The following is a 13,628-nucleotide window of genomic DNA, read 5'->3' on the forward strand; positions in this document are numbered from 1 at the left end:
GGTTTCTAAGAATAAACACTATATCAAAAATTCCTGCTTGAGTTTGGGACATTTTGGCAACGTTGATTAAAAAACATCATACACTGCCGACACTTTACTGATGTTAATTGTGACAATTGAACATCTTTTGTTTCATCATGGCACACTTGGGTTCGGAAAATAACGTTTTCTTTTACAAATTGGCGTTTGGCCTTGGTTTTTCTCTAAAATTTTCTTATGGAATGAGTGGTTTTCTTTATATCAGTGGAAAATTTGTAGCTTTGGCTACCCAGAGGTATAATTTGTTAGCGGGGTGCCATTTGAAATTTAAAAAAATATGACATTTGGCGACGATCTATCAAACATTCAATTTTTTTTATGAAGTATACCTAAAAAATGTTCCAAAACCCACTCGTGGGTATTGCCGCGTAACACAAAGTATTGAAACGATGCATCGTCATCGAAAGCACACAAAATGTCGAATCTGCATATTGAAGTACGTCCACGTCCAGAGAAAGAGAGGGGTTAAATAAGTAAAATAAAGTTTCAAAGAACTTACCACACATAAGAAAGTTGGCTATGAGCAGTCTGTGCAGTCACTGCGCATGTCCACATAATTTTCACTATGTGCGAAATGTTTGCCTTTACTAGAAGCATCTGTTGTTAAAATTTCAAAGAAATATCTCCATAAATAAGAATGTTGGCATTGCGCAGTCTGCGCTGCGCAAAATATGGAGTTAAATGAAACTGATCGAAATGGACAAATATAGACCATAACAGCTATCAATTAGCGAAAACCCGAAGTCTCTAGGTGGCCCAGGGGCCGAGATCTCGATGGAACGGACGGACGGAAGGAAACACGAGCACATAAGCTTTACCTCAACTTCGTTGTGTTACGCTAAAAATTTATGTGACTGTGGACTCAGTTCAAAACAGTTCAAAATGCCGCCTGTGCGATTTAGTTTCTCTCAAAAAACATCTTGACGAACAGCGAAACCGTTAAAGTTAGGGGTATAACATGTACTTTTCAAGCACATTCCAAATTAGTAATAAAGTTCCATTAAAAAAAAACGCAAGTTTGATACGCCACTGGAATACAGTACACCTCTGATGATCAAAAATATTTTAGAAATAGGGCAGCGGTAATTGTATACAATTTTGCACGAAGACTTTTTTTGGTATCTTTTATGATAAAGGAATTATTATCAGAGTGGTCTTAGGTATAGGTGCTACACCCTGATTTGTGGAAAGAGATTGTAAATTAAATTGAATTGTAATCGTGGAATAATAAAAACCGATTTTGAACCAGCAAAACAAACCCCATTTGCTTATGACTCAATTAATTCTGAATGTGCAGCAACGATAGCAACTTTCAGCTTTCTTTGTTACACCGTCAATAAGCAAAACTATAGCTATTGACGTTATAAAAATAAGGACACGTAAGAAACATGCGGAGAGAAAACTATAAGGAACCCGTACTGACACTTTTAGTTCTGGAATAACACCGCAAAATAAGTTACCATTGAAAGGCATTTTTAAATAACTTTCCAATAAGGCATCACACATCAAGAATTACCATTTGAAAACTGTAAGGATGATTTATAGGGAGCAGGAGAATCAAAGTTTGCTCGCTCGATTTATACCTATACACTTCTTGATATTCTTTTTTGTTTTCGATATAGATAGATAGATAGATACTTTTAGCTCCAGCTTTAGCTTCAAGCTAAAAAAGTCAATTCACAACGAGTTCAACGCTTTTACTTTTAATTCTGGAATTCAAATTCGCATCCAGAAGCTAAGAATTTTTTCTAAAATTTCTACTAAATTTCATCCTAATAATATTCATATAAATTATTGACCCGCTAAATTAGAAAAATATTCCAATTCCAAATACCTTTGATATCGTTGATGCACGGTCCACTGTCCAGCCTCCAGCAACCGAAGTACACTTGCATTTTTCCACGAATTTGCAATAACGCGCGTATGATCACTAATACCACTGTTCTGCAAATAGGTATCGACTCGGTTTTTCGTAAACGAAAACGGCCCTTTTCCACTGTGTTTCAATAGTTTGAGCACGAAAAGACACATTCTCGCGTTAGTTACCAAGTACCACTACCACAAAATGCTCAATCATGTTAGGTGGTGTGTTTAGTAGATAACAAGTTTGGCCAATGACAGGTTTCTTAATAACCGTTCGGAATTGGCGTTATCGCTTCGTTATCGCGCAGCAGTTGCTCACCTGTTCACCTTTTTCGATCTTATTTACACAACAGCAATTGTCTTTGAAAATAACTAAATACGAGCACAATGAAATCAATGTTTTACAACGTTTTTCGAAAACTAACATGTCTTCTCGTAGTTGCGAAAACTTCCTATTAAAAAAAGTCGCAATGTTAAAATTTAACGCAATTAGTTGAGTTATGTGAAATAATCAACACCTATTTTCTCATTTCAAAACTCTGTACTCAAAATTAACATTTCATAGTTTTTTTTTTCGTTTCTACTACAAACAAAAAGCATTTGTTTAAAAAAAAACTTACGCAAGGAATACGCAAGTCCTCACTTTTCCCATTTTTTTACAATGCACATCCGTTTTTCCTCGTCAGGGGTTCCAACAATTCATCTAACAAAATAATTAAAACGTCAAAAAGTGCGAAATAAATACTTTTAAATTTCCATATTGCTTAAAACGTTAAGATTCATCTTCAGTACTAACAAAATAATTTGCATTCGTTTTTATTTTATTTAATTTTATTTTATTTTTTTTATTTTATTATCCCTCTCTTGTTTTGGGCCCTCAACAGGCATGCGCCCAATTACAGAGTGACCCGCATAATGCTATTTAGAGGGGCCTCTGCAGAAGGTCTTAAGATGGATTCGTTTAGCAACTGTCCGAGGGGTGAAATCTGCCTTTAATGTACAAAAGTAGTACCACAATTATTTTATTATGCCCACGAAAAAATAGTTTCTAATTCTCGTTTCTTTAAATATGAAATTTCATCTTTGAATCGTATACCTATTTTATAATCCAAGGGGTACTCCTCCAGTGGTTGAGCATATCTTTTGGGTCTCCAAAGACTTGGAAATTTTCAGATTTTCTTCAGTTTTTGGCTAATAACTCCTATAAACAACGCATGCTAGCATTTAGTCTTACCAAGAAACAAATTAAAATCCTTAACTTTAAAACTGGGCCAATTAGGTAGTAATCGACGGAGTAACTCAATGCCTTGAAGATAAGATTTTTCGATAGAGTGCTTTTGTATTATGATATGGTTGAATATTCTCGACATTTTAAAAATATTTGGAATTATACAGGGTGCGCTCACAAAGTAGGGCGCCAAAATGGTAAATTTTTTTAATAAAACCCCTGTATTTGAATGCATTTTTGAATTCTACGTGTAATTGTACGTCTTTTTTATTATATGGTTAATACCCGATAAGCTAGTAGTTTTAAGGATAATTCGATTTTTAAGAAAAATTTGGCATTTGCAAGCGTCGGTATATTGTCAAAATTATTACTTCAATTTTGATTCCAGGTTTTATCCTGGGTTAAATAAAAGTCAAATAAATACATCTACTGTGAAACATTAAAGAAATAGCTTACAGGGTGTTTTTTTGGTAGGTCCAAAGTTGCAAAGCTTCATATTAAAAATCTCACTTTTTTTTAAATGGAACACCCTGTATATTTTTCTGTCATCTTTTAGCTCCACTAAAAACCTTCAACTTTTGATAATAATGTCCTATACCTATCTCTGATATTTTTCAAAATATCTTGGTTTTTATATTCTAATCATAAATAAGTTATATGTAATTTACATAATAACGAGGTGGCCATGCAAAAAAAGGCAATTTTTATTTGCCTCGTCCAAAGCTAAAATAATATTTATTAATTCATTTTTCGAATAATTCATTTAAGTCTAAACACTGGAGAAAACATAAACAAATATCTTGGTTTTCCTAGTTTTTATATTTTAATCTGAATTAAGTTCTAATTTACATAACAACCAGATGAATATGAAAAAAAATGAAACTAATCACTGACTGGATAACATTAGGAGTTAAATTAAATTTGCTTTGTAGTCAAATGTTTTTACTTATTCTCCAGTTTTTGGACTTAAAATAAATTGTTTGAAAAATAAATTAATCGATATGATTTTCGTTTTGGACGAGATAGATAAAAATTGCCTTTTTTTACATGGCCACCTCACTATTATGTAAATTACATATAACTTATTTAAGATTAGAAAATATCACTTAAATGTCATATTTTGAAAAATATCAGAGATAGGTATAGAACATTATTATCAAAAGTTGTAGGTTTTTGGAGGAGCTAAAAAATGACAGAAAAATATACGGGGTGTTCCATTTAAAAAAAGTGAGATTTTTAATATGAAGTTTTGCAACTTTGGACCTACCAAAAAACACCATGAAAGCTATTAATTTATTAATTTCTCAACGAAAAGAACCGTTTTCTACCAATTACCGCCGCGTTTCTGTCTGACCCCTTATCGAAAGAGTGGTGGTGGTGCGTGGGGGGGAGGGGGGGCTGTTTCTATCCTTCATGGTACTCTAATGAAAGGTCTCAACGAAAGGAATTAATTTCTACCAACTATAGTCCATATCTATTGGTGATGTCAAAGTTTTCAGTGCGAATATCTACAAAATGAAGTGTCGGAGGATTTTGAATGTATGCTAGGCGGCCTTTAAATGTTTATGTGTGAGCCTCCTCCCCATTAATCGTCTACCAAGAAAGTAAACATCCATAGCATGCTATTACCTTATAACCGAACCATATACTAACCTATTTCAGTTTAAAAAAATGGCGCTTTATCTGCACAAGAGTTGTGCACAATTTGTACGTGTTATTTATGGACCGATTCCACTGAAATTATTACAAAATCAGCTGTTAATAGAAGCAAATCGATCGATTATATTAAACATGTCAAAAGCTGGTTTTGCGCAAGTGCAAAAGTAAATTTCTTATTTGTGGACCAATTTCTGTGAAATTTTAACCGTATGCACTTCATATAAAAGCATTGAACATCCATGTCAAAACTTACGACATCAATTAGGAACATCGCGGAGCGATGCATGAGAAGTAAATACAATAAAAGGAAAATACTGGGTCTGAACAAATGCTGGGATGCGGAAAAGTTAAGTTTTGAAAAAACTATTTTTTGATTGCAAAAACTATTTTTTGATTGCAAGATTGTTTTGAAAGAACCAGTACTTTGGATGCCACAGACGACAGAAAGTTTGAAGTGATTCCTTTTTTGTTTAATATGGGAAGAATTCTCATCCATCAGCCGTCGATTACTACCTGAGAAATGGGTCCAGTTTTAAAGTCGAAGGGGTCAATCGACACAGAATTTAATCCTCTTTAATTTGTCCCTTGGAGGGGTTTTCGCTAAAATGCCTTGTTTAGGAGTTATAAGCGCAAGTCGAAGTTTTTGGGGTACCCAAAGTTATGCTCAACCTCTGGAGAGGTACAAACTAAGATTACACGTTTTCAAGGTTCTAGAACGATTTCCAACTTTCTTTTACTGGACTAAAAATAATTGGCATTCATTTAAAAACCGTCCAGAGGGTGAGATCTGCACGTAATGTGCAAAAAGCTGCGTTTAACACCCACGAAAAATGGGTTTAGAAAAAGAATTACATCTTACAAATGAATGCTTGGTTGGGTAACGAAAATAGTCAAAAATTTACACTCTTAATGAAACTCTCAAAACATGTACTCAGGCTAGTGACTGAAGTGCATTTTTCACAAGTGGAATTTGCAAAACCCATGTACAGGGTGGCCAAATAAGAATCCGAGGTACTGTATCTGGGAACCTGTCCATCGTAGAGGCTTGCGGTAAAAAAGTTTATTACTAAAACGGCCACGAGAAAAACCTGGAAAATATTTTTAAGTTTCTGCAATGGCCGCTAGGGGGCGTAACTGCAATCTGGAATCTAAAAAAGTGATTTTTCTGTGAATTCCGCTATATTAACCTAACCTTTGAAGTTGACGATAATCTGAACCTTTTTTATTTGACAATTTTTCCTGTATCTCTAAAAATGAAGTGGTGGGGGGTATTCAAAGGTTTCCGTAAAGTTACACCCTGTATCTTCGAAACGATTGAGCCGATTTTAACAAACTCGGGTTAATTGAAAAGAGTTATTCTTCGGCTATAAATATTATGATATTTGAATTTTTGTTAGTTTCACATATCGCCGCTTGAGGGCTTTTTTACACATTCCGATAGAAATGGTTAATTTTCTCAAAAAAATTAAATGCGTTGGTTTGATTTTTTTTTATAAAAAAGTAGATCAAGATATCGAGATGCTGTTTTCGCGAACTTGTTTCGGCTTCATTTAGCCACTTTTTCATGAAAAAAAAATCGGACCAATGCATTTAATTTTTTTGAGAAAATTAACCATTTCTGTCGGAATGTCGAAAAAAGCCCTCAAGCGGCGATATGTGAAACTAACAAATCTTCAAATAGTATAATATTTGTAGCTGAAGAGTGGCTCTTTTGAACTAACCCGACTGTGTTTAAATCGGCTCAGCCGTTTCGAAGATACAGGGTGTTCTTTACGCAAACCTTTGAATACCCCCCACCACTTCATTTTTAGAGATACAGAAAAAATTGTCAAACAAAAATTGTTCAGATTATCGTCAACTTCAAAGACCGGACATTTTTTTGTTAGGTTAATATAGCGGAATTCACAGAAACATCACTTTTTCAGATTCTAAATTGCAGTTACGCCCCCTAGCGGCCATTTCAGAAACTTTAAAATCTTTTCCAGGTTTTGCTCTTGGCCGTTTTAGTAATACATTTTTTTACCGCAAGCCTCTACGATGGATAGATTCTCAGATACAGTACCTCGCATTCTTAGTTGGCCACCCTGTACAGTGCAATTTATTAAAAAGTGGGCATAGGGATTCTATGGACTGTTTCCCCAATGTCTACTTTTAATTGACAAAATCCTTCTGAAGGGCGTCTAATTTTATGCTCTTCATAAGAGATTTTGTCAATTAAAGGTAAAAAGTAGACATTGCGAAAACATTCCATAGAATCCCTATGTCTACTCCTTAATAAATATCACTGTATAAGTTTTTAATATGAAATTTGAACAGAGTGTGTTTGTGTAAATTTTAGTTTATTTAATCAATTTCAGTTTATTATTCAAATTATGGCTATAAGAGTATCGCGCATCCTGCGCAATATGTGGTATTCCAGGGAACCGGGATGGAAATATTGGTATATTGCTTTAACCCCAAAGAAACCGGCAACCGATCCATAAGATGGTGTATTGTTTTTCTTCAAGAATGTACGAGGGGGTCGAGTGCAAGTTCGCGCTATAGACAAGATTTACTTAGGACTGTATTCGCTACAACCGTCGTCCGTGTTGCAAACATTCCAGAAATCTCGATAGAGAATGAGGCGCCATGAAAAATAAGTCATCGGGGGTAAAGAACGAAGCCGGATATGACGCAATCCTTCCGGGAAAAATGACATATTTATTCTACAACACTCCGAGGCGTTCTAAAACAATTGTCGTTTGCTACATAAGCAGGTTGAGTTACGTTTCAGGCAGTTCCAACGTCAATGGCTTGTGTTATATTGTAAATTGTAAGTGATAAATAACATTTTAGCTGTTATAAATTAATTTTTAAAGATTGTTATAAATTTATTGTTAATTAGTCGTAATAAATAAACCCACATAATTAAATTTATGTTAAAATACATTTTATACCATTTTGAATGTTTTTTCTTGGCACTCTCAAGGACTTCTTTGGCGACCATGAAAGAACTTGGACTTCAGATTCAGAGAAGTTACTTGAACTGTGACTTAGATGATGTTTTTGACGTAAAAGTATCAAGAAATTATGGATCCTTTAGAGAAAACTTGGAATCTTTAGATTTAATGGAGGTCGAAATCTTCAATTTATTTGATGGAAGGGACTATTAGAATTAAATACCATAGCGAATGAAGATGTAATGCGTATGTGTAAGAAAGACCTCAACACCCCAGATGGTTGTAATGTTATTTTGTAATGTTTGGTTGTTAACTTACCTAAATCCGTCAGATTGGAGAATGCTGAAGTTCCAATTCGTATTAAACAAATAATAAAATAGTACGAAGTAAATAAACAAAGGAAGTCTAGAATTTCTAAACTAGAAGCTAAACCAAGAATTTTCTCAGAACAATCGTTTAGAATAATTTTCCCAAAACAAATTGCCATTACACCTTCACTCCCATACTTAATGTACCTTCGTTACGGGGCAAGTAAATGAACTCTATCAAAATCATTTCATTGTAACCGGCGGATATTTCGCCGCGTAATAGCCTGTAATATAACTGAAGGTTTAGTGTCCCTTTCACTATCACGACGTCCTTTCCGCTCACAACGTTTTTGAACGTCTAAGCGACTTTTTCTAAACGGGGACCACAATGACACCATTAGTCCGTCTATAATGTTGGCAAATTGTTCAGTGGGAGGTCCCGCTCGTATATCACCCTTATTGTGCACGAATCGAGCTTATGCTGTTATTCTACTACTTCTTTGTGTTCCCGTACTTACTCATAAAATGAGAAATTATTCATTACCCTCTAAATTACATTCGGAATCCTAATCGCCTAAAGTTTGACGATCCTGGCGAAAAAAACGCGAGGCAAGTTTAATAATGGTCGGGCGAACAAGTTGACATTTTGTGTAACAAACAAAGTCCCTGTCAAAACGCGGCTTTGAGCTCTAAACCGAAAGAGGATTATAGCGGGACAACCTGGAATATCGGCGATTACCACTGAGGGTATCTTTAACTGTGTTAGTTCTTAGTTCAAGGGGAATTAACCTAAACGGTCGTTATTATTTGCACACATCGCACTAAATCCGACACGACTTGAAAAGTCACGGCGTGAAGAATCAAGTGGGCGTGGAGCTTAGATTTGTCACCCCTGTTACAACCAGGTGGTATATTTTTGTTATACCATAACAGCTGCTACCTACCCTTAATTGTTTGTTATTATATAATATACGATGCTCCTTTCGCGTTTTTTTGCTCCTTAATTGCACAATCTCACACTTCGTGCTATGGGATTAGCAATTAACCCCCGAAAAACGACGAATTACATCTTTTGTTCGATGAACTTCAACGTTTAGGAATTATGGTCCATTTAGCAATTTCCCTGTTAGTTTTAGTAATGACCACCTGCTTTTCGCAGTGTTTTCCGGGAAGTACACATTTTAATGTTGAGAAATAGCTTTCCGTCTGTAGGACTCTACTTAACAACCCTTATAAATATTTTTGATATGCCTGGGGCAGTATCGTAGCAGCGAAGTTAAAACCTCTGATGGCCGTCATAATATAATAATTATATTATTAATTATCAAGATCAGAATTTCTTTTCGTTACACCGTTCAGAGGTGCTCTACTTGCGTAACGCATCATAGGATGTCTGTGAAGTTGGCCTGGATAAAATAGCCCGGCAGCATCGCACCATGCTAGATCGTTAGTGCTTTGTTAGTGCTCGTTAGTGCCTCATAAGTTAACATAAGGGCTCAAACCGTTTTCTCAAAATAAAATTTTTTTTTGTTCGGGTCAACTTCACGTTTGCCCGGACAATGACTCCAATTTGCATCAAATTTTGTAAATCGTTAGTGCTTCGTCAGTGGTTGTTGGTGCTTCATAATTTAACGTTAGGACCCGAACAGTTTTCTCAGAATAAATTTTTTTTTTTTTCTCCCACACCTGAATAAGACGCTATTTTGTGACGGTGTTCGGTACGTAAAATTGACGTTTTGCGGATTAATCGCTTTCACCATGGCAACTGTACAAAAAGTGGATACTTTTGGTCCTAGTACCAAAAAGAAATTGACCTTGAAAGTTGGCCAATTAAAAAATTACAATCACGGAGATATGTCACATTGACATCGTTTTACATTGCAGGTTATAAGATATTTCTATACATACAAATCAAATCTTTTTGCATATTCAATGCAAATAATGATGTCACCTATACGTATGTACATGTATTGAAAATGATTTACGCTCGCTATTTTTATTTAAACCATGTGTAACGTAATTTACATATTCGATGAACGTAATTTTAATACGTATACAACCCGCCGTCGCGCGTAACGCCATCTACTTCAGACCCCTTGCACTATTATCTGTCATTTTGAATTCAAAATTTGAAAAAGTTAATTGCAATTAATTTTAATTAAAAAACTGTATGGTAAGTTTTTTATTTCAATACAAAATATAACAATATTAATTGTGTATACCATAAATTGACTGAAACTGATAGCGACATGGATTACACTCCGCCAGAGATTATAGAAACGGCAGAACATGCTACCTCAAGATTTGCTCCCTACAAAGTCGCGAGAGGTGAGAAGTAAGAAGTCAAAACGAAATGGTTATAAGTTAACCTAAAAACTAGAGTGGCATGACACGTGAGGACAAGAAAGCAGAAGTTCTTATACTAGTAGTGAAACTGTGACTGAATCTAAATTCGAATATAATTTGAAGTAAAGGGGGTTGGAGAAAAAATTTTATGTTTTATTCGTACAAAAAATGCGTTTTCGGGACTCGGAAGGTTGCTGGACTCCGCTAACGCGTCGTCCAGCAACTATCTTCCTCGTCCCGAAAACTGACATTTTTTGTACTAATGAAACAAATAACTATTATTTTCTACAGATAACCTGCACGTTAATTTTAACGTTAGTGATACATCACAGGGCTGATTATTCCTTTTAATGAGGAGGTTTATACTACAAAGGGTTATATTTCCAAGGTAGTATACCCAATATATCTTTGGATTAACTATCTGCGTAAGAGTTGAGCACAATTTATGCTTGTTTTGACTGAGGGCATGCAGCCAGAATGAAGTAGCAGGGGTGGCCGGTATTTTTCTAGGTGGGGCTTAAGAAGTTTTTGATAAAGATTTCCCCTGTAATGTTTGTAAAGAAACCATCAACCGTAATTTCCAGACCACGTTCTATAGGTGGGGCTAAGCCCACCTGGCCACTCTCTGGCTACGGGCCTGTGTGCGTTGTTCGTATTACAAATCTAATTATTTGCGCAGACCGACATCTATTTGATTCCTTGTTAGCACTTACAATTTTGTTATTTACAGACCAATCATCATAGCTTCCAATGCTTCTAATTGGGTATAGGGTATCCTTCCAATTTGATTCTTCCAGCTAATTATTACACAGAAGTATTACGCAACAAAAGTATGTTTTCGACTTGTAACTGCTGTCATATAGGTGATTACTCGTATATCTCAAAAATCAATTCCTATTATAGGTAGGCACCCAACTCCAAAAATCATTAATACTTAATGCCTAGCCAATTACCCTGCAAATGAACGATTTAAAAATACAACCTAATTGGTCGTTACCTCTAATATAAATCGATGAGCTTGGGAAGGATTTAGAAAGGTGTTATTAAATCCTTATTTCCTAAATTAAAGTCGACTGCGCACTGTTATAATTAGAAGTGTATTAAAAAGAAATCGAGTCGCCACTAATTAATCTACCTCCTAATGTAGGATAGGTAACTAATAGCCATTTATGTAACGAAAGCATGATAGTTTTATGGCGTAAGGCAAGCAAACAAAAAGTTGAGACAACAAACATTCATACTTTATTTTAGTGGCCAGCGGACAAGACATCCATTTTCAATTAGATATTTTAACGTAAGTTTAAATCAATTAAATCTATAAACCAAGACATTATGTAGACAGTATAACCAAATAATGAACCACAATACTAAACACGCTACAGAAGAGTTATTCGCAAAGAACTGTTTTACCGTTATGCATAAAAGAGTTCTAATTTATATCAACACAACACGATCATGGTGCATTTGAAAAATTGGGGGTTTTAATTTTTGAGAGCAAGTTGGAATGTGCCGTTTTGAAATAAAAGGTTATATGGTTACGAGACCAACCGATAATAATGCACTGAAATCAATATCGCTATTCATTATGGCTATAAAGAAGCTTTATGTAAAACACTTGAATGTTAAATCTTAGAGCAAGATCCTCATGATTGGACAGCCTTGACAAGGATAATATATTCCTCACTAATCGTTATAATATATTCCACCCTGTATAGAAATTTTTTACCAAGTATGTTTACGTTGCAATGTCGATTATTGTCCTTATAATTCTACCTTTATGATTAATGAAACCATGACTCGTAATAGACGCAGTGTAAAACGTATTAGCTAAGATAACAGCAGGTGTTGTCTATTTAATTATAGAAGAATTTTAAATTAAAATTCGCCACCTATACTAAATTTTCCGGACAATTAAAAAAGAATGGGGGTGGTCATGACCACACTCTTAACAAATTTGAAAGTCATGGTGGCCGTACTGATATAAAGCGAGAATATTTTCCTTGAAACCTTTCCAATTTTGTGGTGCATGGTTTTTAGAATCAAATAATTGTGCTATTTAGTAAAAATTAATAAATAGCAGGGACATCTAGATCAAAAAAGTGGGTTTGCTCTACAAAAGTTGCGTTAATAAAATTTGTGTATAAATGACTTCGGGCCAAAAGGGATCTAAACGCTTTATTTACATTACACATAAGAAGTAGCTTCAGATATTAAAGAAGTTAATAGGTTTATAAGCTCAAAATATGCGGTGTAAGTCTTTAATTTGGTTGGTGCTGTTCCCTTTTGAACGGTTGCGTAATATCATTGAATAATAAATCTATTCAATGGTAATATTAAAAACATATTTGTATATAGTGAGAATTTCTTTACATTTAGAACTCCTTGATGAAATAGGCTTTCTTATTTTATTTAAGGGTTCTCGCTGTGACTTCATATGGGTTCATTATAAAAAATGGAAATGTCTTATAAATTACGATGCTCTCTTTCGAAATCACTTTCCTATTTTTTTTAATTTTGCTTATATTTTAGCAGATATAAATACCAGAAAATTCTTGAATCGTTTAGATGATTATACACGTCTTCTTACAATTCTTTGACGGAAATGTTTCGAAAGAAAATTCTTCGAAAATAGTTATTCAATAACATGGCAACAGTACAATACTCACCTAAATAGAGTTTCAACGACAATTAATGGGTGGAGAGCACCACTGTCACTTCCTAGAAAGGACATGACCGTTCTACATCGGTTAAGTAGACATACCCACAGCAATAACATACAAACATTTATTAACAAAAGACCCACCCCCCCAGTGTGCCCATTCTACAGTACGTACCACTGTTGAACATATTGTATGTATATGTCCACTATATGCACCTTTACGTCAAATGTACTCGATCTTACCTGATAATATAAGAAACAAAGAAAACAGAAGTAATTTTCTAGAGTACCTAAAGGCTGCGAATCTCCTTGAGGAGCTGTAATAATGAACTAGGTGGCGCCAAAGACCTCGGTAGTTAACGCGCCATAATTCATATTAAAAAAAGTTCTTTTAAAATACAATTCTTCGACACAAATTCTTCGAAAGCAGTTCTCTGAAGAATACAATAAAATGTATGGAGGACGATTGGAAAGTGTTATTCCTAATTATAAAACCTTACAGTTGTGAGCAAAGGATCATTTAGGGTGATTAGCACGCCTAATCATTTAAATTTAATTACATACATATGTTTTAAATTACTTTTAAA

The sequence above is a fragment of the Photinus pyralis genome, unplaced genomic scaffold (genome assembly GCF_008802855.1).
Source record: "Photinus pyralis isolate 1611_PpyrPB1 unplaced genomic scaffold, Ppyr1.3 Ppyr1.4_LG1, whole genome shotgun sequence".
Lineage (NCBI taxonomy): Eukaryota > Metazoa > Arthropoda > Insecta > Coleoptera > Lampyridae > Photinus > Photinus pyralis.